Genomic DNA, 27,097 nt, shown 5'->3' on the forward strand with positions numbered 1-27,097 from the left:
TGCAGCATTGTCGCACACGGCCTTACCAGGCTGCAGGTTGAGTGGAGACAACCATTTATTAAACTTGGACCGCAGAGCTGACCACAACTCCTCAGCTGTGTGACTCTTATTCCCAAGACATGTCAAGCTAAAGACCGCCTGATGCCGTTGCGCTCTGCTGCCAGGATAGTAATGAGGGGTGCGTGATTCCTTTTGCGCAGTGAGAACGCTGGTGGCCTGACCAGGCAGGCTTGGGGCGGAGGTGGAGGACCCAGATGAGGTGGAGGAGGCAGAAGGAGTGGCGGAACTTGGACAGACAGAGGATTGACACACAAGTCGTGGGGACGGCAAGACTTGTGCAGCAGACCCTTCACCATCTATCACCATAGTTACCCAGTGCCCAGTCAGCGACATGTAACGTCCCTGTCCATGCTTACTGGTCCAAGTATCGGTGGTGAAATGCACCCGTTCACACACAGAGTTTCTCAAGGAAGCGGTGATGTTGTGTGCGACATGCTGGTGTAGCGCGGGCACACCTTTCTTAGAGAAGTAGTGGCGACTAGGCATCTGGTACTGGGGCACAGCGACAGACATAAGGTCTCTAAAATCCTGTGTGTCCACCAGGCGGAAAGGCAGCATTTCTGTAGCCAACAGCTTACAGAGGGATAGAGTCAACCTCTTAGCTTTGTCATGGGTCGCAGGAAATGGCCTTTTATTTGTCCACATCTGAGGGACAGAGATCTGGCTGCTGTGTGTAGACGATGTTGAGTAGGGTGTCCCTGGAAAAATGCAGGTTTGTGAGGAAAGTGCAGGCGGAGACATGATGTTGCCTTCATCCAAAGTTGGTGCTATCGATGTCTGAGACAGCTGTACACACTCACTTGTTTCCCCTTCCAAAACAACTGACGACCTACCAAGCAAACTGCCTGTTGCGGTTACAGTGGTGGAAGTTGTGGGTGGAAAAACAGGTGTGACAGCTCTCCCCACAGTCCTAGAAGACGACGAGCGCGCGGATGCACTGGAAGTGGCAGGCGGTGGATGGTTCGCTCCGCTAGGCCGCATTGCAGCACGGTGAGCTTCCCACCGGGCCATATGATATTTATTCATGTGACGATTCATGGAAGAAGTTGTCAAACTGCTGAGGTTTTGACCTCTACTAAGAGAACCATGACAAATTTTACAGATCACATAATTTGGGCGATCTTTTGCTATGTCAAAAAAGGACCAGGCTAGGCAAGGCTTAGAGGCCATGCGACCTGATGATCCACCCCGAATAATGCTCAGAGGCAGAGTGGTGGCTGAGGATGCAGTTGTAGACGTGCTACCAGTACTCCGACTCTGTCCAGGAAGGCACAAGGTAACTTCGTCATCAGTTGCATCCTCCTCCACCACCTCTGTTGACCTCCTCGAGTGCCTGACTGTGGGTTGACAGTAGGTGGGATCTAGAACTTCATCATCAATTGTTGTGTTTGCACTCCCCTCCCCCTCTGACCGAGCCTCTTCTTGCCCTGACCGAATATTTAAGTTGTCATCCCAATCGGGTATCTGAGTCTCATCTTCATCAGTATGTTCCTCATTGTCTATAACCACAGGTGTTACAGTTTGTGACAAAGGGTCAACATTATGCTCCGAAACTTGGTCCTCACGGCCTGAATCAGAGTCACAAAGGTTCTGGGCATCACTGCAGACCATTTCCTGTTCTGTACTCACTGTAGCTTGGGAGCAGACCTCTGATTCCCAGGCTATAGTGTGACTGAACAGCACTGCAGACTCAGCCATCTCAGTTCCACCATACTGTGCAGGGCTGATGGAGACTTCAGAGCTGGGAGAAATCAAGTTTGATTGGGATGACAACTCAGAGGACTGGTGTTTTTTGGATGCGGTACTTGAAGTGGCTGAGAGGGCACTTGTTGGACCACTTGAGATCCATTCAAGCATTTTCCTTTTTTGCCCATCATCTACCTTTGTTCCTGTTGTTCGTGTCCGTAAAAAAGGGAGCACATCGGATTGTCCACGGTAAGTAGTAGACATCTTACTTTTGCTGGTAGATGGTCTATCTTCAGCAGATGATAATGGAGCTTTGCCACCTTCCCCACGGACAAAACCTTTTTTTCCTTTTCCACCACGCCTCTTCCCCTTTCCACCAGCATCTGTCATTTTGCCACTCATGTTGATTGCGACAAGATTGTGGACTGAAAATGTGGTAGTAAAAATTGAGAGGTGGTGTAGATTGCAGTGGTGGTCTAGCTTTATTAACAGCAGAATAATAAAGAATAAATATCCCTGACAATGCAACTACGGCCCTTAAACTGGCAGCAAAAATTGCTAGTATAATGACTTAGTTATAATGAGTTGGAGTGTGCAATGCAGGCAGACGCGCTCTGCAAATGTCTTTGCACTAGTGGGACTATAGCAAAGTCCAATAGCCACGTATAGGATGCCACTAGGTACACTGAGTGTTTGCTAGTATAATGGCTTAGTTATAATGAGTTGGAGTGTGCAATGCAGGCAGACGCGCTCTGCAAATGTCTTTGCACTAGTGGGACTATAGCAAAGTCCAATAGCCACGTATAGGATGCCACTAGGTACACTGAGTGTTTGCTAGTATAATGGCTTAGTTATAATTAGTTGCAGTGTGCAATGCAGGCAGAGGCGCTCTGCAAATGTCTTTGCACTAGTGGGACTATAGCAAAGTCCAATAGCCACGTATAGGATGCCACTAGGTACACTGAGTGTTTGCTAGTATAATGGCTTAGTTATAATGAGTTGGAGTGTGCAATGCAGGCAGACGCGCTCTGCAAATGTCTTTGCACTAGTGGGACTATAGCAAAGTCCAATAGCCACGTATAGGATGCCACTAGGTACACTGAGTGTTTGCTAGTATAATGGCTTAGTTATATTGAGTTGGAGTGTGCAATGCAGGCAGAGGCGCTCTGCAAATGTCTTTGCACTAGTGGGACTATAGCAAAGTCCAATAGCCACGTATAGGATGCCACTAGGTACACTGAGTGTTTGCTAGTATAATGGCTTAGTTATAATGAGTTGGAGTGTGCAATGCAGGCAGACGCGCTCTGCAAATGTCTTTGCACTAGTGGGACTATAGCAAAGTCCAATAGCCACGTATAGGATGCCACTAGGTACACTGAGTGTTTGCTAGTATAATGGCTTAGTTATAATGAGTTGGAGTGTGCAATGCAGGCAGAGGCACTCTGCAAATGTCTTTGCACTAGTGGGACTATAGCAAAGTCCAATAGCCACGTATAGGATGCCACTAGGTACACTGAGTGTTTGCTAATATAATGGCTTAGTTATAATGAGTTGGAGTGTGCAATGCAGGCAGACGCGCTCTGCAAATGTCTTTGCACTAGTGGGACTATAGCAAAGTCCAATAGCCACGTATAGGATGCCACTAGGTACACTGAGTGTTTGCTAGTATAATGGCTTAGTTATAATGAGTTGGAGTGTGCAATGCAGGCAGAGGCACTCTGCAAATGTCTTTGCACTAGTGGGACTATAGCAAAGTCCAATAGCCACGTATAGGATGCCACTAGGTACACTGAGTGTTTGCTAGTATAATGGCTTAGTTATAATGAGTTGGAGTGTGCAATGCAGGCAGACGCGCTCTGCAAATGTCTTTGCACTAGTGGGACTATAGCAAAGTCCAATAGCCACGTATAGGATGCCACTAAGTACACTGAGTGTTTGCTAGTATAATGGCTTAGTTATAATGAGTTGGAGTGTGCAATGCAGGCAGAGGCGCTCTGCAAATGTCTTTGCACTAGTGGGACTATAGCAAAGTCCAATAGCCACATATAGGATGCCACTAGGTACACTGAGTGTTTGCTAGTATAATGGCTTAGTTATAATGAGTTGGAGTGTGCAATGCAGGCAGAGGCGCTCTGCAAATGTCTTTGCACTAGTGGGACTACAGCAAAGTCCAATAGCCACGTATAGGATGCCACTAGGTACACTGAGTGTTTGCTAGTATAATGGCTTAGTTATAATGAGTTGGAGTGTGCAATGCAGGCAGACGCGCTCTGCAAATGTCTTTGCACTAGTGGGACTATAGCAAAGTCCAATAGCCACGTAAAGGATGCCACTAGGTACACTGAGTGTTTGCTAGTATAATGGCTTAGTTATAATGAGTTGGAGTGTGCAATGCAGGCAGACGCGCTCTGCAAATGTCTTTGCACTAGTGGGACTATAGCAAAGTCCAATAGCCACGTATAGGATGCCACTAGGTACACTGAGTGTTTGCTAGTATAATGGCTTAGTTATAATGAGTTGGAGTGTGCAATGCAGGCAGAGGCGCTCTGCAAATGTCTTTGCACTAGTGGGACTATAGCAAAGTCCAATAGCCACGTATAGGATGCCACTAGGTACACTGAGTGTTTGCTAGTATAATGGCTTAGTTATAATGAGTTGGAGTGTGCAATGCAGGCAGAGGCGCTCTGCAAATGTCTTTGCACTAGTGGGACTATAGCAAAGTCCAATAGCCACGTATAGGATGCCACTAGGTACACTGAGTGTTTGCTAGTATAATGGCTTAGTTATAATGAGTTGGAGTGTGCAATGCAGGCAGACGCGCTCTGCAAATGTCTTTGCACTAGTGGGACTATAGCAAAGTCCAATAGCCACGTATAGGATGCCACTAGGTACACTGAGTGTTTGCTAGTATAATGGCTTAGTTATAATGAGTTGGAGTGTGCAATGCAGGCAGACGCGCTCTGCAAATGTCTTTGCACTAGTGGGACTATAGCAAAGTCCAATAGCCACGTATAGGATGCCACTAGGTACACTGAGTGTTTGCTAGTATAATGGCTTAGTTATAATGAGTTGGAGTGTGCAATGCAGGCAGACGCGCTCTGCAAATGTCTTTGCACTAGTGGGACTATAGCAAAGTCCAATAGCCACGTATAGGATGCCACTAGGTACACTGAGTGTTTGCTAGTATAATGGCTTAGTTATAATGAGTTGGAGTGTGCAATGCAGACAGAGGCGCTCTGCAAATGTCTTTGCACTAGTGGGACTATAGCAAAGTCCAATAGCCACGTATAGGATGCCACTAGGTACACTGAGTGTTTGCTAGTATAATGGCTTAGTTATAATGAGTTGGAGTGTGCAATGCAGGCAGACGCGCTCTGCAAATGTCTTTGCACTAGTGGGACTATAGCAAAGTCCAATAGCCACGTATAGGATGCCACTAGGTACACTGAGTGTTTGCTAGTATAATGGCTTAGTTATAATGAGTTGGAGTGTGCAATGCAGGCAGAGGCGCTCTGCAAATGTCTTTGCACTAGTGGGACTATAGCAAAGTCCAATAACCACGTATAGGATGCCACTAGGTACACTGAGTGTTTGCTAGTATAATGGCTTAGTTATAATGAGTTGGAGTGTGCAATGCAGGCAGACGCGCTCTGCAAATGTCTTTGCACTAGTGGGACTATAGCAAAGTCCAATAGCCACGTATAGGATGCCACTAGGTACACTGAGTGTTTGCTAGTATAATGGCTTAGTTATAATGAGTTGGAGTGTGCAATGCAGGCAGACGCGCTCTGCAAATGTCTTTGCACTAGTGGGACTACAGCAAAGTCCAATAGCCACGTATAGGATGCCACTAGGTACACTGAGTGTTTGCTAGTATAATGGCTTAGTTATAATGAGTTGGAGTGTGCAGAGGACAGGAGGGTACAGTGGCAGGATTGTGGTGCTCTGGGTAGAGGAATGGAAGCCTGCCTTTCTATTCCCTCCTAATAGGGAAATGCAGGGAGGAAATCCCTGACCTTGGCTACACAGACGCTGTCGCTGTTTTCAGGACCTGTCACCTTAACTCTGACCCTGCCGGTTTGAGCCCTTAAAAGGACTGCTAGAAAGTGCTCTCCCCAAGCTGTCTAACGCTGTGTATGGAGCGCATACAGCTGTATCGGCGATAGGACTCAGGAGGACGGAGCTGCGACAGTGATGTCTGACACCAAAGACGCAGAAGAGATAATGGCGTCCTGGAGGAAAATGTCCGGTTTTATAATGCAGGGACATGTGACATGGACATCCTATCACACATGCCGTTGCTTCTCTGGCTAAAAGTCCACTTAGCTGTGTGTGTGTCTGGGATTGGCTGACATGCTGGCCCGCCCCACTACACGCGCGCTTAGGGAAGGAAGACAAGGAAAAAAAAAAAAAATGGCGATCGCCATTATAGAAACAGCAGTGATCTGAAGGCGCTGTTCACGCACACTATACACTGAAATGTCATAATAGTGTGATTCACAGAGTGACTTACACTATTACAGCAGAAACCAAGCTAGGATTTAGCTGATTTTTTGCTGCTAGAACCGTTCTCGAACGTTTCTAGAACTATCGAGCTTTTGCAAAAAGCTCGAGTTCTAGTTCGATCTAGAACAGGCCCCAAAATCACTCGAGCCTAGAACTGGAGAACCTCGAACCACGAACCGCGCTCAACTCTAGTTAATAGTTTCTATATTTCTAAATTTTAAATACTTTATTATTACATTAGTACATTTTGTTTAAGTAAATAGAGTACTAGCTGCAGTCTAGTCTGAAAATTCAATGTCTTAGATTTGTTTAAAATACTTTCTTATCTCATATGCAAGACTCTACATCTCTGTATTTCGGAGACTTAAAGGTCATACGACACAGCAGGAGTGGGTTAACTGGTAAATTTCCACTAGAAGCATTTATGCAATATCACATTGGTCTGTAAGCGGTATAAATTATCCATGCACTGGTAAATAAACAGAAACTGATTTTGCTCACAAGTGTGCATCATCCTTACTCCAAGTACTTGATATCTAAGAGGCCTAAATCAATTTGGACCTCACTGGTGAACCCTTAAGCTGATGTTTGAGTCAGAGCAGAACAGCTACAACAAAATATCCGAGCACCCGCAATACTCGGACAAGATCCGCCAGTCCCCTAACACCCCAATGCTTGATTGAGTAATGAGCAGTGCCGAGCATGATCACCCATCACTATTCACCACATTTCCATAGTCATACCCTTGTAGCCTCTATGCTCAAGATAATATTTACAACTGTACCACCCATACATTTGGGCTTATTCAGATGACTACTTACTCTATTATTGCTTTGCTATAATAACTAATGATGTCAACAATAAAACCAAACAAATTGCTAAAAAATGACTAAAAAAAAGTATGTATTACTCTAAGGCGGGCTTTGCACGTTGCAACATCGGTAACAATGTGTTACCGATGCTGCAGCGATAGTCCCGCCCACGTCGCACGTTCGATATATAGTGAAAGCTGCCGTAGTGATTATTATCGCTACGGCAGCTTTACACGCACATACCTGCCGTGCGACGTCCCTCTGGCCGGCGACCTGCCTCCTTTCTTAGGGGGCGGGTCGTGCGGCGTCACAGTGACGTCACACGGCAGGCGGCCAATTGAAGTGGAGGGGCGGAGATGAGCAGGATGTAAACATCCCGCCCACCTCCGTCCTTCTCATTGCAGCCGGCGGCAGGTAAGGTGAAGTTCCTCGCTCCTGCGGCTTCACACACAGCGATGTGTGCTGCCGCAGGAGCGAGGAACAACATCGCACCTGTCGCTGCACCGGCACTATGGAAATGTCGGAGGCTGCAGCGATGATACGATAACGACGCCGGATGTGCGTCACTTTCGATTTGACCCCACCGACATCGCACCTGCGATGTCGTAGTGTGCAAAGCCCGCCTAAAGGGTGCATTACATGCTGCGACATCGCTAACGATATATCGTCGGGGTCACGGTGTTTGTGACGCACATCCGGCGTCGTTAGCGACATCGCAGCATGTGACAGCTAGGAGCGATGATCAACGATCGCAAAAATGTCAAAAATCGTTAATCGTTGACACGTCGCTCCTTTTCATAATATCGTTGGTGGTGCATGCCGATGGTTGTTCTTCGTTCCTGCGGCATCACACATCGCTATATGTGACACTGCAGGAACGACGAACATCTCCTTATCTGCGTCCACTGGCAATGAGGAAGAAGGAGGTGGGCGGGATATTCTGCCCCCTCATCTCCGCCCCTCTGCTTCTATTGGATGGCTGCCGTGTGACGTCCCTGTGATGCCGCACGAACCGCCCTCTTAGAAAGGAGGCAGTTTGCAGGCCACAGCGACGTCGCAGGGAAGGTAAGTCCGTGTGACGGGTGTAAGCAATGTTGTGCACCACGAGCAGCGATTTGTCCGTGACGCAAAACCGACGGGGGAGGGTGCGCTCACTAGCGATATCGATAGCGATATCGCAGCGTGTAAAGTGCCCTTTAGTCTTTTACCTGTGTTGAGTGTTAGGGGTACTTTGCACACTACGACATCGCAAGCCGATGGCAGCGATGACGAGCGCGATAGTCCCCACCCCCGTCGCAGCTGCGATATCTTGTGATAGCTGCCATAGCGAACATTATCGCTATGGCAGCTTCACATGCACATACCTGCCCTGCGACGTCGCTCTGGCCGGCGACCTGCCTCCTTCTAAAGGGGGCGGGTTGTGCGGCGTCACAGCGACATCACATGGCAGGTGGCCAATAGAAGCGGAGGGGCGGAGATGAGCGGGACATAAACATCCCACCCACCTCCTTCCTTCCGCATAGCCGGCGTGAGCCGTGGTGACGCAGTTACGCTGATGTTCCACGCTGCGGCGGCTTCTCACACAGCGATGTGTGCTGCCGCAGGGGAATGAGGAACAACATCGTACCGTCGCTGCAGCGAAATTATGAAAATGTCGGACACTACACCGATGATACGATTACGATGCTTTTGCGCTAGTTAATTGTATCAAAAAGGATTCACGTACTCTGATGTCGACAGCAACGCCAGATGTGCGTCACTTTCGATTTGACCCCACCGACATCGCAGCTGCGATGTCATAGTGTGCAAAGTACCCCTTAGATTTAAGTATTAAAGTTACTTGTTTTTATGGAAGTACTGAGAAAATCCAGTCTAATAATCATGGAGAAAGAGTATGCCAATGTGCAAGGATATTTTTTTTTTTGGCTGTGCTTACATACACAGGCTATTAATCATTTTCAGCTGTAAATCCAGGAATCACCTTGTATCATTAATCTACATTAACATCATGTCTCCGTCACTTGTGTCATTATGCCCCGTCCTCATAATGCAGCCTCTGAAGTTTAAAATAGGGCAAAATAACGTGCCTTTTTAAAAGATTTCAGTGTCCTGTCATACAGTACCTTTTGGAATTTCAAGGTCAACGGTATTTCTCACCTTTCAGAAGATTTGTTCTGGAAAGTCTAAAAATAGTTCTGACGCCACTTTCTGAGCAGCCTTCAAGTGACAGCAGACCAAAGAGCTCATTACTTTTCTTTCAAAGGAAGACCATATCTGCACTTAACCCTCTCACAAATCACAACTTCAGCATTATTCAAGATGCTTGGAGTACATGAAGATTTTCTACAATGGTACATATCCCATTTTATATAGGGGATTTTTAAAACACAATACAATATTAATTTATTATTATGGTAAAATGAGCTAGGATTGTTTAGGTTGTAAGCTCGTGTTAAGCGGGCTTTACACGCTGCGACATCGCTATCCGATGCTAGCGATGGCGAGTGTGATAGCACCCGCCCCTATCGTTATGCCGATATGTGAAGATCGCTGCCATAGCGAACATTATCGCTACGGCAGCATCACACATACTTACCTGCTCGGCGACGTCACTGTGACCGGCGAACCGCCTCCTTTCTAAGGGGGCGGTTCGCTCGGCGTCACAGCGACTTCACTAAGCGGCCGCCCAATCAAAGCGGAGGGGTGGAGATGAGCAGAGGCAGGTAAAGAGAGGTTCCTCGTTCCTGCGGCGTCACACGTAGCGATGTGTGCTGCTGCAAGGACGAGGATCAACTTCGCCCAAGCGACAGCAGCGATAATTGGGACAGGACCCCCATGTCAACGAGGAGCGATTTTGGACGTTTTTGCAACGATCCAAAATCGCTCCTAGGAGTCACACACAACGAGATCGCTGTAGCAATTTCGTAGCCTGTAAAGCCACCCTTAGACAACAAATTATATCATAATAGAAACGCTGTTAACACTGTCTGGTTGTATTTTTTTATATAGAGTCTAAGGGGTACTTTGCACGCTGCGACATTGCTAGCATCGGCTAGCGATGTCCAGCGCGATAGTACCCGCCGCGTCGCACATGCGATATGTAGTGATTGCTGCCGTAGTGAACATTATCGCTACGGCAGTTTTACATGCACAGACCTGCTCGGCAACGTCGCTGTGACTGCCGAAAAATCCCTCCTTCAAGGGGTAGGTGCGTTCGGCGTGACAGCGACGTCACCACGACATCACTAATCGGCCGGCCAATAGCAGAGGAGGGGCGGAGATGAGCGGGACATAACATCCCGCCCACCTTCTCTCTTCCGCATTGCCGTCGGGACGCAGGTAAGGAGATGTTTGTCGCTCCTGCGGGTTTACACACAGCGATGTGTGCTGCTGCAGGAGTCTGGTGGCTGGTCACCACCATGCTATGCACGCCTGATCTTGGTTTGCAATATATTCCTCCTGTTGGTAGCTGTTCACATTCAGTTACCTCACCCTTTCCACAGGCATTGCTAAATAAGCACCATACTTGGATCTGGTCCGCCTTTATCAATGGTTGCTGTCTGGCACTGGGAGGGTCAGTTCTGATATAGTTCTGGTATGTGTAGAGCTTGCTCCACATGCGGGGACCTGGGCTGTCCTCTATCCACAATTGCCTCTTTTGCAACATAAAAGCGGTTATATATACAGGTTACAGGTATGTGTGCTCCATTATGGTTCTGCTTTTAATTTTATCTAGGAGGCCGCATGCCACATGAAATACAAAATGTAGTGTAGGACCCCCCTATTGAGATTTGCCGTGACGTTGGCAGGGGTGGCTCAAAGAATTGATCAATTATTTGCTAAAAATCTCATTTATATTACAGTACAGTTAAAATAAATCTGTGAATTTGCACTTTTTATATGATGCATGCCATTTTCAGATAGTGCTGGCTCCCCTCTCTCTCTCTTTGGTTGTAGTTATGCTACAAATGTCTGGTGGCTGGTCACCACCATGCTATGCATGCCTGATCTTGGTTTGCAATATATTCCTCCTGTTGGTAGCTGTTCACATTCAGTTGCCTCACCCTTTCCACAGGCATTGCTAAGTAAGCACCATACTTGGATCTGGTCCGCCTTTATCAATGGTTGCTGTCTGGCCCTAGGAGGGTCAGTTCTGATATAGTCCTGGTATGTGTAGAGCTGGGCTGGCCTCTATTCCAGTACAGTTGAAATAAATCTGTGAATTTGCACTTTTTATATGATGCATGCCATTTTCAGATCGTGCTGGCTCCCCTCTCTCTCAGGGCGACAAACAACATCGTACCTGCGGTCGATCTGACATTATGGAAATGAACGACAATACACAGATCAGCGAGATTGTACGCTTATGTGCTCATTCACTGTTCCATCTAGGATTTCCACTTTGCGATATCGCTACCGGCGCCGGATGTGCGTCACTAACGACTAGAGATGAGCGAACCGGTCGTGGTTCGGCTCGAGTTCGGTTCGTCAAATGGAGGTCCCGTTCGAGTTCGGTTCGTCGAACGTTCGACGAACCGAACTCGAACCGCATAGGAAACAATGGCAGGCATTCACGAACACATAAAAACACCTAGAAAACACCCTCAAAGGTGTCCAAAAGGTGACAAACAACTCACAACACAACACAAACACATGGGAAAGTGACAAGGTTATATACTCATGCGAAAACAAAAGAGCTGGACAAAGAAAAAGAGGAAGAGACACAGATATAGGCATGTCACGCCCTTCTAAAATCATGTAAAACACCGCAAGGTGACTCCAAGCAGAGTCTCCCTTTTTTCCAAAAATTGGGCCCCACACACACCCACCCCTTCAGTGGCAGCAGTTGTGCCCCAGTTGTACACTTCACAGCTAGATTTGCATCAAGCACATTCAAAAATACGCCATCCTTAACCGTCCCCAGGATGACACCGGGGGAAGGTAGCAAAGTCTTTCCTGATCCCAGCTTTGTTCATCTTGGCTCCTTTTTAAAAACACTGTAAGCAAGGGTTACTCCAAGCGGAGTCTCCCTTTTTTCCAAAAATTGGGCCCCACACACACCCACCCCTTCAGTGGCAGCAGTTGTGCCCCAGTTGTACACTTCACAGCTAGATTTGCATCAAGCACATTAAAAAATACCCCATTCTTAACCGTCCCCAGGATGACACCGGGGTAGGTAGATAAAGTCTTTGCTGAATCATGACTTGTTCATCTTGGATCATTTTTAAAAATAATGTAAGCAACGGTTACTCCAAGCGGACTCTCCCTTTTTTTAAAAAATTGTGCCACACAGACACCCCATCAGTGGCAGCACTTGTGCCCTAGTTGCAAACAGGATGTTTTGATTTGCATCAAGCACATTCCAAATCCACAAGCATTTACTCTCCCCAGGATGACACAGGGGTAGTAAATTCCTTGTGGATCCATGACTTGTTCATTTTGATGAACGTTAGTCTGTCCACATTGTCACTGGACAGACGCGTGCGCTTATCTGTCAGCACACACCCAGCAGCACTGAAGACACGTTCAGAGACAACGCTGGCAGCTGGACACGACAAAATCTCCAAGGCGTAACTGGATAGCTCTGGCCATTTTTCAAGATTTGAAGCCCAAAATGAGCAAGGCTCCATTTGCAAAGTCATGGCATCAATGTTCATTTGGAGATACTCCTGTATCATCCACTCCAGCCGTTGACTATGTGTCAGACTTGTTGTCTCTGGTGGCCTTGCAAAGGACGGTCTAAAAAAATTATGATAAGATTCCATAAAATTGCTGTTACCAGCACCAGATACGGTGCTACTGGTACAGGTAAACTGTTGAAGATGACGAGACCGTCACATATTTGTCAAGTTACAACTTAGAGATTCACTTCCTGCACCTGCACGGTTGTTTGGTGGAAAAGCCGAGCTAAGATCGAGTAACAGCTTCTGCTGATACTCCTGCATACGTGCGTCCCTTTCTATGGCTGGAATTATGTCACAAAATTTGGACTTGTACCGGGGATCTAATAGTGTGGCAAGCCAGTAGTCGTCATCACTTCTAATTTTGACAATACGAGGGTCATGTTGAAGGTAGTGCAGCAAGAAGGCGCTCATGTGTCTTGCGCAGCCATGCGGACCAAGTCCATGCTGTGTTTGTGGCATAGAGGTGCTAATCGTTCTTTCTTCCTCTGACATCTCCCCCCAACCTCTTTCAACTGAAATTTGACCAAGGTCTCCCTCATCCGCTGAGTCTTCCATGTCCATGGACAGTTCGTCCTCCATTTCTTCATGTTCTCCTGCACCTTCCTCAACATTTCGCCTGCTACCATGCGCCCTTGTTGATCCCTGTCCCCCATGGTCCCATGCCTGTCGCGTTGGTGATGATGAACGTCTGGACCTTGGTGATGTTGTTGTCCCTTGCGCATATGAATCCTCCTGTAGTTCCTCCCCTTCCTGTTGTCCCACCCCCTGACTCCGAATAGTGTTTAGCGTGTGCTCCAGCATGTAAATGACTGGAATTGTCATGCTGATAATGGCATTGTCAGCGCTAAACATATTCGTCGCCATGTCGAAACTGTGCAGAAGGGTGCATAGGTCCTTGATCTGAGACCACTCCATCAGGGTGATCTGCCCCACCTCTGCATCTCGTTGGCCCAGGCTATACGTCATGACATATTGCACCAGGGCTCCGGGCTGCTGCCACTGTCGCTGTAACATGTGGAGAGTCGAATTACAGCGTGTCGCCACATCGCATTTCAGGTGATGAACCGGCAGGCCGAAAGACTTCTGGAGCGATGGAAGTCGCTCAGCTGCGGCGCTTGAACGGCGGAAGTGAGCAGACAGTTTTCGTGCCCTGGTCAGAAGGCCATCTAGGCCGGGATAGTGTGTTAAAAATTGCTGGACAACAAGGTTCAACACGTGAGCCATACAAGGCACGTGTGTCACCTTGCCCAGGCGAAGGGCCGCACCCAGGTTTGCAGCATTGTCGCACACGGCCTTACCAGGCTGCAGGTTGAGTGGAGACAACCATTTACAAAACTCAGTCTCCAGAGCTGCCCACAACTCAGCCGCTGTGTGACTCTTATTCCCAAGACATGTCAAGCTAAAGACCGCCTGATGCCGTTGCGCTCTGCTGCCAGCATAGTAATGAGGGGTGCGTGATTCCTTCTGCGCAGTGCGAACGCTGGTGGCCTGACCAGTCAGGCTTGGGGCGGAGGTGGAGGACCCAGATGAGGTGGAGGAGGCAGAAGCAGTGGCGGAACTTGGACAGACAGAGGATTGACACACAAGTCGTGGGGACAGCAAGACTTGTGCAGCAGACCCTTCACCATCTATCACCATAGTTACCCAGCGCCCAGTCAGCGACATGTAACGTCCCTGTCCATGCTTACTGGTCCAAGTATCGGTGATGAAATGCACCCGTTGACACACAGAGTTTCTCAAGGAAGCGGTGATGTTGTGTGCGACATGCTGGTGTAGCACAGGCACACCTTTCTTAGAGAAGTAGTGACGACTGGGAATCTGGTACTGGGGCACAGTGACAGACATAAGGTCTCTAAAATCCTGTGTGTTCACCAGGCGGAAAGGCAGCATTTCGGTAGCCAAGAGCTTGCAGAGGGATAAAGTCAACCTCTTAGCTTTGTCATGGGTCGCAGGAAATGGCCTTTTATTTGTCCACATCTGAGGGGAAGAGATCTGGCTGCTGTGTGTAGACGGTGTTGATTAGGGTGTCCCTGGAAAAATGCAGCTTTGTGAGGAAAGTGCAGGCGTAGACATGATGTTGCCTTCATCCAACGTTGGTGCTATCGATGTCTGAGAGAGCTGTACACACGCACTTGTTTCCCCTTCCAAACCAACTGAAGACCTACCAAGCAAACTGCCTGTTGCGGTTACAGTGGTGGAAGTTGTGCGTGGAAAACCAGGTGTGACAGCTGTCCCCATAGTCCTAGAAGATGAAGAGCGCGCGGATGCACTAGAAGGGGCAGGTGGTGGATGTTTCGCTCCGCTAGGCCGCATTGCAGCACGGTGAGCTTCCCATCGGGACATATGATATTTATTCATGTGACGATTCATGGAAGAAGTTGTCAAACTGCTGAGGTTTTGACCTCTACTAACAGAATCATGACAAATTTTACAGATCACATAATTTGGGCGATCTTTTGCTATGTCAAAAAAGGACCAGGCTAGTCAAGGCTTAGAGGGCATGCAACCTGTTGATCCACCCCGACTAGTGCTCAGAGGCAGAGTGGTGGCTGAGGATGCAGTTGTAGATGTGCTACCAGTACTCCGACTCTGTCCAGGAAGGCGCAAGGTAACTTCGTCATCAGTTGCACCCTCCACCACCTCTGTTGACCTCCTCGAGTGCCTGACTGTGGGTTGACAGTAGGTGGGATCTAGAATTTTCTCATCAATTGTTGTGTTTGCACTCCCCTCACCCTCAGACCGAGCCTCTTCTTGCCCTGACCGAATATTTAAGTTGTCATCCCAATCTGGTATTTGCGTCTCATCGTCATCAGTATGTTCCTCATTGTCTATAACAACAGGTGTTACAGTTGGTGAAAAAGGGTCAACATTATGCTCAGAAACGTGGTCCTCACGGCCTGAATCAGAGTCACAAAGGTTCTGGGCATCACTGCAGACCATTTCCTGGTCTGTACTCACTGTAGCTTGGGAGCAGACCTCTGATTCCCAGGCTATAGTGTGACTGAACAGCTCTGCAGACTCAGCCATCTCAGTTCCACCATACTGTGCAGGGTAGATGGAGACTTCAGAGCTGGGAGAAAGCAAGTTTGATTGGGATGACAACTCAGAGGACTGGTGTTTTTTGGATGCGGTAGTTGAGGTGGCGGAGAGGGCACTTGTTGGACCACTTGAGATCCATTCAAGCATTTTCCTTTTTTGGCCATCATCTACCTTTGTTCCAGTTGTCCGTGTCCGTAAAAAAGGGAGCACATCGGATTGTCCACGGTAAGTAGTAGACATCTTACTTTTGCTGGAAGATGGTCTATCTTCAGCAGATGTTAATGGAGCTTTGCCACCTTCCCCACGGACAAACCCTTTTTATCCATTTCCAACACGCCTCTTACCCTTTCCACCAGCATCTGTCATTTTGCCACTCATTTTGATTGCGACAAGATTGTGCACTTAAAATGTGGTAGTAAAAATTGAGAGGTGGTGTAGATTGCAGCGGTGGTCTATCTTTATTAACAGCAGAATAAACAACAATAATTATCACTGACAATGCAACTACGGCCCTTAAACTGGGAGCAGTGTTTGCTAGTATAATGGCTTAGTAACAATGAGTTTGAGTGTGCAATGCAGGCAGAGGTGCTGCAAATATCTTTGCACTTGTGGGACGATACAGAAGTCCAACAGCCACGATTAGGATGCCACTAAGTTCACTCAGTGTTTGCTAGTATAATGGCTTAGTAACAATGAGTTTGAGTGTGCAATGCAGGCAGAGGTGCTGCAAATATCTTTGCACTTGTGGGACGATACAGAAGTCCAACAGCCTTGTTTAGGATGCCACTAAGTTCACTCAGTGTTTGCTAGTATAATGGCTTAGTAACAATGAGTTTGAGTGTGCAATGCAGGCAGAGGTGCTGTAAATATCTTTGCACTTGTGGGACGATACAGAAGTCCAACAGCCACATTTAGGATGCCACTAAGTTCACTCAGTGTTTGCTAGTATAATGGCTTAGTAACAATGAGTTTGAGTGTGCAATGCAGGCAGAGGTGCTGCAAATATCTTTGCACTAGTGGGACGATACAGAAGTCCAACAGCCACGTTTAGGATGCCACTAAGTTCACTCAGTGTTTGCTAGTATAATGGCTTAGTAACAATGAGTTTGAGTGTGCAATGAAGGCAGACGTGATGCAAATATCTTTACACTTGTGGGACGATACAGAAGTCCAACAGCCACGTTTAGAATGCCACTAAGTTCACTCAGTGTTTGCTAGTATAATGGCTTAGTAACAATGAGTTTGAGTGTGCAATGCAGGCAGAGGTGCTGCAAATATCTTTGCACTTGTGGGACGATACAGAAGTCCAACAGAGACGTTTAGGATGCCACTAAATTCACTCAGTGTTTGCTAGTATAATGGCTTAGTAACAATGGGTTTGAGTGTGCAATGCAGGCAGAGGTGCTGCAAATATCTTTGCATTTGTGGGATGATACAGAAGTCCAATAGCCACGTTTAGGATGCCACTAAGTTCACTCAGTGTTTGCTAGTATAATGGCTTAGTAACAATGAGTTTGAGTGTGCAAAGGGCAGGAGGGTACAGTGCCAGGGTTGCGGGTCTCTGGGTAGAGGAAAGGAAGCCTGCCTTTCTATCCCTCCTAATGGGGAAATGCAGCGAGGAAATCCCTGACCTTAGCTACACAGACGCTGTCATCTTGTGTAGCTATTAAACTCTGTTTTCATGGACCTGTCACCTATGGCTTTGACCCTGCCGGTATGAGCCCTTAAAAGGACTGATAGAAAGTGCTATCCCTATGCTGTACAGCGCTGTGTATGGAGCGTACACAGCAGTATCGGCGATAGGAGCTGCGCCAGTGATGACTGACACCAAGGACGCAGAAGGCAGATAATGGCGTGCTAGAAGAAAATGTCCGGTTTTATAATGCAGGGACATGTGACATGGACATCCTATCACACATGCCGTTGCTTCTCTGGCTAAAAGTCCACTTAGCTGTGTGAGTGTCTGGGATTGGCTGACATGCTGGCCCGCCCCACTACTTCCTTAGGGAAGGAAGACAAGGAAAAAAAAAAAAATGTCGATCGCCATTATCCATACAGCAGTGATCTGAATGCGCTGTTCCCGCACACTATACACTGAAATTTCATAATAGTGTGAGTCACAGAGTGACTTACACTATTACAGCGGAAAGCCAGCTAGTAATTAGCTGGTCTTTTTGCTGCTAGAACCGTTCTCGAACGTATCTAGAACTATCGAGCTTTAGCAAAAAGCTTGAGTTCTAGTTCTATCTAGAACAGCCCCCAAAATCACACGAGCCGCGAACTGGAGAACCTCGAACCACGAACCGCGCTCAACTCTAATAACGACGTGACCCCGACGATATAGTGGTAGCGATGTCGCAGCATGTAAAGTACCCCTAAGACCATGTGCACAACTTAAAAACAGAAAAAGTACAGATTATTATCTTGAAACATTGATAGATCTTGCACTGTAATTTTAAAGAATGCACGGTCATTTCAATGAGGCGTGTTTTAAACTACTATTTAGTACTATTAGCCATTTGATTTTTTCTTTTTCCTATTCTCCTTGACCAGTAACATATTATTACTAGGAATTATCAGACGCAAACTGTAAAGTGCAGGGTTCATACCGAATGAATGGGACTTGAACTCGAACACGGACTTTCAAAAACATCTGTGCCGTGTTTGGAGTTAGGGCGCTTTTCGTATGCTAATACAGTTTGTAGAAAGGCTGCAGCGCAGCCAATTGATAAGCTTTTTGGCATGGGGAAGATGCCTGTATGTTACTGTGAACAAAATAAATAAATACAAATGACTTTGTGTCCCCCCTACTTTGCTAACCAGCAGAGATAAAGCAGACAATTGCGGGCCGCAGCTCTGATCTGTCAGCTTTACCTTGGCAGATTATCAAAAATAGAGAAGACACCCGGTCTTTTTTTTTAATTATTTATTTAAATAATTTAAAAAAAATGAGTGGGGTCTTCCCTATTTTTGATAATTAACAGACATCTGAGGGCTGGTATTATCAGCCTGGAAAGGCCCATGATTATTTGGCCCTTCCCAGCCTAAAAAAAAGCAGTCTGAAGCCTCCTCAAAAGTGGTCTATCCATTAGATGTGTCAACTCTGGAGCTATGTCCCGACTCATGCCGACAGCCCTAGTTCAGTGGCAATCAAGGTAATACTTTTGGGGTTGATGTCAGCTGTGAGTTAGTAATGGATAGGCGTCTATCAGACACCCCCATTACTAATCTGACAAGTGTACAGTTTAAAAACACACACATAGGAAAAAATAGTTTATTTGAATAAAGACTTCTCCACACTACCTCATTCACCAATTTATTAATTTTAAAATATCCTCAAAGATCCTACATAATCCAATGGTGAATAAAAGCTCAACCGTATTCCTTCATTCACCAGTTTTTTAAAAATAAATTATCCAAGATCCAACATAATCCAATGGGGTAATGTCCCACAATGCCAATCTCAGAACAAGGCTCCATAGATCTCTCCCAGTCAACTGTAGGCATAGAATTTCTCACGAGCTTAAAAAAATACTTTTCATTTTATGACGAGGCATAGTTCAACAATAGTTCAAAATTGAGGTTTTATTCACCCTTTATTACTTAAAAAATCTGATGCTGTTGAGGGAATTTCTGAAATTTTTAATTTTTCAAAACAGATTTTTCAGTTTTATATCTAGGTGGACATTTCAAAGATTGAGACTGTGATCAACACGTTCACAAAATATATAATGCTACAATTTGAGTCCATATGCAGGTAGTGTTTATAACAAAAGCTTGTTTATCTAGTAGTATAGAATACAGCAGAGATGGGATACAGTAAACATATTTTTTCTTTGCATTTTACTTTAGTAAACTATAAAACTATCATACCATTAGCATTTACTTTACTTTACGTTTGTTTTAAAAAGGTTTTCCAATACTGGATAACTCAAGATTAATCAATTCAGGCACCAGCTAAAATAAAAACTATGTATATTTACCTTCCACAGTGGTGCCATACTAGCAATGTCAGCGCCCTTGTTCATGGTGGTGATGTGACGCCCCAGGGCTCTGGAGTACTCAGTCCTGGGCGCGTGGTGCGCAGTGTGGGGGGACAATCGTGGCTGCTGCCGATGCCCGGTTCCGTGACCCTGGGGGTTGATCCGAATAAAAAGGGGAGAAAATAAAATAAAAAGGGAGAAATAAAAATAAAGAGTTTTTCGACTACGCCGCTTGCGGTGTGCGGCCAGATTATTTGAAGCCGCCGCTGCAGGGTCTTGCTGGGGCTGATGGAGTAATGCAGCTTAGATGTTTGGGCCCTCCGCAAATGTGCTGCCCCCGTGCCAGCAGCCGGCGCTGCTCGAATCCGGGCCTTCAGGGGTGGTGGCTCGAGGGTCTCCGGATCCAGGACACGCCGAATAAATGGGGGGACGTAGATGTACGGGCTAGGCCGTAGCAAGTTCGTGACGCCACCCACGGTGTGTGGTGAGATGTGACACCACCGCTGCTGTTATGGGGCACCCGGGGGAGATGTTGTGCAGCAAGTTGTTAACCCCTCCATGGGCAGGGATGGTGGCCCTGGGACCCAGTGGCTCGGTGCAGGGGATAGCGACCTCAGGGAGTGTTGGTGTACTCACTGTTAATAAACCACACAAGTCTCTGGTAAACCAAGGTGATGGTGGCTGGTGCCGCGGCCGGTTGCATTCGGGTCCCCTACCCGGCTGGAGGTCTCTATCCTTTTCCTCTGCACTGTTTGTGTAAGGTGGACTTTCCTAGTGTGAAACTCAGGAGTCTGCTCCCGGCTGGATGTGGCCTAAGGAGCCGTGCCCACAGACGCTGGCCAGTGGGACCTATGGGCCCTGGCGGTGACCTCTTATCCCTATCGGTGGGCTGTTGACTTCTATGAGGGACTTTGGGTTGGACAGGACCTCTAGTCCTGGCCTCAATCGGTAAATTAACCAGTCCGCTTGGTTCCGGGTTCTGGCTTCAGGGTCCAAGTACCCCCCTTTGTGCTACGGTTTCGGAGTCGGTTCCCCGTGTCGGTACCGGCGGGCTACAACCCTGTCCCGGTCCACCTCGGTTTTGCCAAGCCGTCTCCCCATCTCCTGCTGACGGAGACCACCGTCTGCCTCCTAGCCAGTGGCACCAGGGCTACAACACTGGTATCGTTCAACTTGAACTTTCCTGCTGGAGCTACACATAGCTCCAGCCCACACTCCTCTCCAAGCTGAACTTCAGACTAATCTGCTTTACTTTCCCGCCCCGAGCTGTCTGGACCCCTGGGTGGGTGTTTCCCAACCGCCTGGTCATGCCAACTGGTGTGTCTATCTTTCCCTAAGGGGGGGTGACTAGGGTTTTCTGGTTGGCTGTATGTTTCCTAGTGAGGGAACGGTGTAATGCGGGGGCCTATTTGTGACTACCTGGTTTTGCCAGGGCGTCACACAAGCAGGGCTAGGCCCCAGCAGTGGATGATGGAGATTGTAGTGGGAATCGTCTGTGTAAGTGTACAGAGGCGATAAGGAAACAGTCCATGCCAGTATTGCAGTTTTAACTTGCCTTGTCTTTACTTGGTTTCAGTGCTTGGACCTGCTGGTGCCGGTTTCAGGTGTTCCCGCTCCCCTTGTTCCCCGTGCCAGTTGTGACCTAGGGTAGCTGTCCTCCGTGCACTTTCATTTTTATTGGGCTTCTGTGGCCTAGAGCTTCTTGGGAACCTCTCCATTTCTGTCTTGGTCCTATTGCAGGCAGCCTTTACTATTTAAGGGGTCAATTCCTGGCAGGGCCGGCTCCAGGTGTTTGTGGGTGCTGGGCGAAAGGGACTCAATGGGCCCCATGTACACATAGACATGCACAGATACATATACATACAGGCATACATACACATATATATTTATTAAAGAGAAATTCACAAAAACACATATAAATACAGTTAGGTCCAGAAATATTTGGACAGTGACACAATTTTCGCGAGTTGGGCTCTGCATGCCACCACATTGGATTTGAAATGAAACCTCTACAACAGAATTCAAGTGCAGATTGTAACGTTTAATTTGAAGGTTTGAACAAAAATATCTGATAGAAATTGTAGGAATTGTACACATTTCTTTACAAACACTCCACATTTTAGGAGGTCAAAAGTAATTGGACAAATAAACCAAACCTAAACAAAATATTTATATTTTCAATATTTTGTTGCGAATCCTTTGGAGGCAATCACTGCCTTAAGTCTGGAACCCATGGACATCACCAAACGCTGGGTTTCCTCCTTCTTAATGCTTTGCCAGGCCTTTACAGCCGCATCAATAAACACAAGTGACCCAGTGCCATTGAAAGCCATGCATGCCCATGCCATCACGTTGCCTCCACCATGTTTTACAGAGGATGTGGTGTGCCTTGGATCATGTGCCGTTCCCTTTCTTCTCCAAACTTTTTTCTTCCCATCATTCTGGTACAGGTTGATCTTTGTCTCATCTGTCCATAGAATACTTTTCCAGAACTGAGCTGGCTTCATGAGGTGTTTTTCAGCAAATTTAACTCTGGCCTGTCTATTTTTGGAATTGATGAATGGTTTGCATCTAGATGTGAACCCTTTGTATTTACTTTCATGGAGTCTTCTCTTTACTGTTGACTTAGAGACAGATACACCTACTTCACTGAGAGTGTTCTGGACTTCAGTTGATGTTGTGAACGGGTTCTTCTTCACCAAAGAAAGTATGCGGCGATCATCCACCACTGTTGTCATCCGTGGACGCCCAGGCCTTTTTGAGTTCCCAAGCTCACCAGTCAATTCCTTTTTTCTCAGAATGTATCCGACTGTTGATTTTGCTACTCCAAGCATGTCTGCTATCTCTCTGATGGATTTTTTCTTTTTTTTCAGCCTCAGGATGTTCTGCTTCACCTCAATTGAGAGTTCCTTAGATCACATGTTGTCTGGTCACAGCAACAGCTTCCAAATGCAAAACCACACACCTGTAATCAACCCCAGACCTTTTAACTACTTCATTGATTACAGGTTAACGAGGGAGACGCCTTCAGAGTTAATTGCAGCCCTTAGAGTCCCTTGTCCAATTACTTTTGGTCCCTTGAAAAAAAGGAGGCTATGCATTACAGAGCTATGATTCCTAAACCCTTTCTCCGATTTGGATGTGAAAACTCTCATATTGCAGCTGGGAGTGTGCACTTTCAGCCCATATTATATATATAATTGTATTTCTGAACATGTTTTTGTAAACAGCTAAAATAACAAAACTTGTGTCACTGTCCAAATATTTCTAGACCTAACTGTAGATATAAATCTAGACAGTCATATACACTGACATACATAGATACACATCATACATGCACACACAGGCAAATTATTTTTATATTTTTATATATTTATATACATTTCTAATATTGGGAAGCCGGCAACAGTCTCATTCACCTCCCCGCTTGGCTCCATCCAGCTCCTCCTGGGCATGTGTCTGTGCCACGGTGATTGGTGGCAGTCCCTAACAGACATGGCCGCACATAGAGCACACTAACACTGATGTTTATACATCACAAGAGAGGCCGGGGACATACACATTATTGGGGGGCATACATATAACTGAGGAAAGAGGTATACAGCAATGGGAGGCATACAGCTCTAGAGGGGGGCAGTGGCTCTGAGGTGGGGGGACAAACAGCTCTGAGAAGGGGGGCTGACATGCAGCTCTGGGGGTATACAGTTCTGGGGTGGGGGGACATACAGATCTGGGGGGTATACAGCACTGGGGAAGGGGGACATACAGCTCTGAGGGGGTATACAGCACGGGGGTGGAGGGGACATACAACTCTGGAAGTATAGTAGTATGCAGCCCCCATATTCCTCCATATAGTGTTATGAAGCCCCCATAGTTCTCCATATAGTATTATGTAGCACCCATGTAGCATTATGCATCCCCATATTGTACTATGCAGCCCCCATATGGCACTATGCAACCCCCATATAACATTAAGCAGCCCCCATATAGCACAATCCAGACCCATATAGTATTAGGCACCCTCGTGTAGTATACAGGCCCCATATAGCACAATGAAGACCCAGATAGCATTAGGCATCCTCATGTAGTATACAGCCCGCATATTGCACAATGCAGACCTAGTTAGCATTAGGCACCCTCATGTAGTACACAGCCCACATATAGCACAGTGCAGTCCCAAATATCATTAGGCATCCTCATGTTGTATACAGCCCGCAAATAGCACACTGCAGACCCAGATAACATTAGGCACCTTCATGTAGTATACAGCCCGCATATAGCACAATGCAGACCAAGATAGAATTAGGCATGTAGTATACAGCCCGCATATAGCACAATGCAGACCCAGATAGCATTAGGCATCCTCATGTGGTATACAGCCCGCATATAGCACAATGCAGACCCAGATAGCATTAGGCATCCTCATGTAGTATACAGCCCGCATATAGCACAATGCAGGCCCAGATAGCATTAGGCACTATCATGTAGTACACAGCCCCTATATAGCACAGTGCAGACCAGATAGCATTAGGCACCCTCCTGTAGTATACAACTGCCATATCATTTAATGCACCCCCATAGTCGTCTGGCCACAGTGATTGTACATACTCACTTCTCATTCCCCAGCTGCTCCGGTCTCCTCGGCACATCCACTGGTGTCGCTCTGACCTCTCTGCAGGCACGCAGTGTTGACGTCATCGTGCTCCGCTGCTGATCTGTCAGTGGGCTGATATACACAGCAAAGAGAATGATTAGAGAGGCAGCGTGCTGCTCCATCTCATCATTGTTCTCAATTTTTTTGGCAACTGCCATGCCGATACAATTGAAAGCTCGATCCTCGGCGGGTGGGAGGTCGGTAACAGCTTGTGCACTGGGCCCCCCTGAGTAGCGGTACACCACTCCTGCCATCACGAGTGAGCCCCCCAGGCAGCCCAGGGCCCCGGCATTTGACCGGGTTTGCTGGGTGCTGACGCTGGCCCTGATCCCCAGTCCCCTCTTTGCTGCTGATGCTTCAGACTCTTTGGTTGACGATGGACCCTGGAGATCTTCTCGCCTGGTCAATTTAACAGTTGACCATAAAGTGTCCTGCTGTCCTAGGGTCTGCATCCCACCTCGTGCTGAGTCCTGTGAGCCTAGGTTCCAGACTTCCACAGGCACCTTGCGGTTTCTGGAGTATTCCCTTTCCACAGGTAACCCACGGTCCCTGGAGTCCTGGTTCCTTACTCCACAGTCCGTCACTCCTGTTACAACACTCCGTTGTTACTGCAGGTCCTGTTACACCTTTCCTTTCTTTCTTTCACTCTCTCACTCCTTCACTTCCACCTTTCCTCTCTCCTCACTCCTAACTGACTCCAACTTGACTACTCCTCGACTGACTAAACACTTCCTTCCACCAACTTCCCAACTGACCACTGGCCCCTCCCCCTTGCTGGGTCTCTCCCTACAGATTAGGTGGTGACTATCCAATCAGTGCCCATCCCTTTTACCTGTTGCTAGGCAGTCTCCCAGTCTGGTGTTGGGGTATGTGTATGTGGCCTGAAGGTGCTAGTGTGTTGACTGGCACGGATATTCCCGGGTTTGGGTTTCCATGTTCATATTTGTGGCACCTGGTACCACAAGGATGCTGCTTCATTGACATGATATTGTTGTGTCAGGTGGAAGTTGCAGCCATTGAGCAGTCACTCATCAGCTGTAGCTTTCACTATTTCGTTACAGTGGATGTCCACCATGACTGAATATTGATGAGCTGCAACTAGAGATAAGCAAATAAATTCAAGTGGAATTGAACTTTGTAATTTGCTTCTGTGTAGATTCAGCATTTTTCTAAACCATAATGAGCCATTAAACAGTTAGAAACATGAAAAAAATTGTTGTATTCACCTCACCAATCAACTCTCTGGCCCCCTTCATTACTTACTAACATCCATCTGACATATGCCACAAGTGGCTGTGCAAAACCCTCCTGGGTGCCATGATACCCACATATTCAGTGCTGTGAAAGAGGACCAAAGAGTAAGTTCTCTGCTTATCGAATTTAATGGGAAACAACACCCAGACAGGCAAATTCAAATATTGACTGATCCGCTCATCTCTAGCTGCAGGCAAAGAGCAGACATTTATTGACTGATGCAACAATTTCAGAAGGCACCATTGCAGGATTTGAGTATCTACTTTAAGGCTGTGGTGAGACGACGATAGACTCCCTCACATGAAAAATCGGGCTGATTATGCTAATGACACTCGTATCAACTTTGTGCAGAGTTTGATCCGAGTGTCCGCTTAGTGTGATCTAATTCTCTCAAATGAGAGAAACAGTGCTCATCTGGAGAAGGAGAAGAAAGTTCTCAAAATGGAGAAGATAATCAGTCAGCAAAAATTGAACTGCATTCGGATGTCACCTGAGTGCAGTCTGATAATTTCCATGCACCCATAGATAGCCATCTGAGTTGCACTGCCAGTCACAGCATGCTGCTCTTCTTTTCTCATACTGACTCAGCAGGAGAAAAGAAACACTAATCGTCAAAATCCCATAGTGTAACATTGGTTCTAGTGCTTTCTGATAAAACATCGAATAACACTCATCCATGTATACACTCATGTGAGCGAGCCCTAATAGTGGTACTATGCTGATTATGCTGGAGTTGTCTCTTTGAATAAAAGGAAAAAATAATTTAAAAAAAAATAAATTATAAAAATAATAAAGCAGAGTTGGGCTCGTTTAAGCCAAACACAAAGCCCAATGAGAAACCTTCATGTTGTTCTGACTTTAACCTGATAAATTTAGGAAACAGAATAAATCTCTAGATCACTTATGAATATCAAGTGATCTAATATACATGATTGTATTATGTTAGTTCATCAAGAAAGGCAGGCAAATCTCTTAAAGTCATTTAATGAATTAACCATTACAACATCTGGTGGCAGGGATTTCCAGTCTTACTTATCTACTTATCTATTTTTCATCTAGATGCAGTGGATTGTCTATTGTTAACTTTTGAGGCCTAGGTAGAAAAAAAAAGAAAAGCAGACTTTCTGATTTAGGGAAACTCTTCCAAAGTACGTTAGAGAGGAGAAAAGTGCGACAGAGAGCGCTAAATCGAACAAATCCCATCCACGAATTACGGATTTGCGTCAAAGGTGGTTTAACCCGCAGCATATAAATTTAGTTTGCAGATTGGTCAAGGATTTGTTGTGGATTTTCGAACACTGAATTCAATGGTCAAGTCAAAATCTGCAACAATTGGGGTTTGTTCAGTTTTTCTTTTGGATCCTAGAGGTCAAAACCAAGTAACAATGACTGAAAAAATTACATGCAAACAGAAAGATA

The sequence above is a fragment of the Anomaloglossus baeobatrachus genome, chromosome 1, assembly GCF_048569485.1.
Source record: "Anomaloglossus baeobatrachus isolate aAnoBae1 chromosome 1, aAnoBae1.hap1, whole genome shotgun sequence".
NCBI classification, from domain to species: domain Eukaryota; kingdom Metazoa; phylum Chordata; class Amphibia; order Anura; family Aromobatidae; genus Anomaloglossus; species Anomaloglossus baeobatrachus.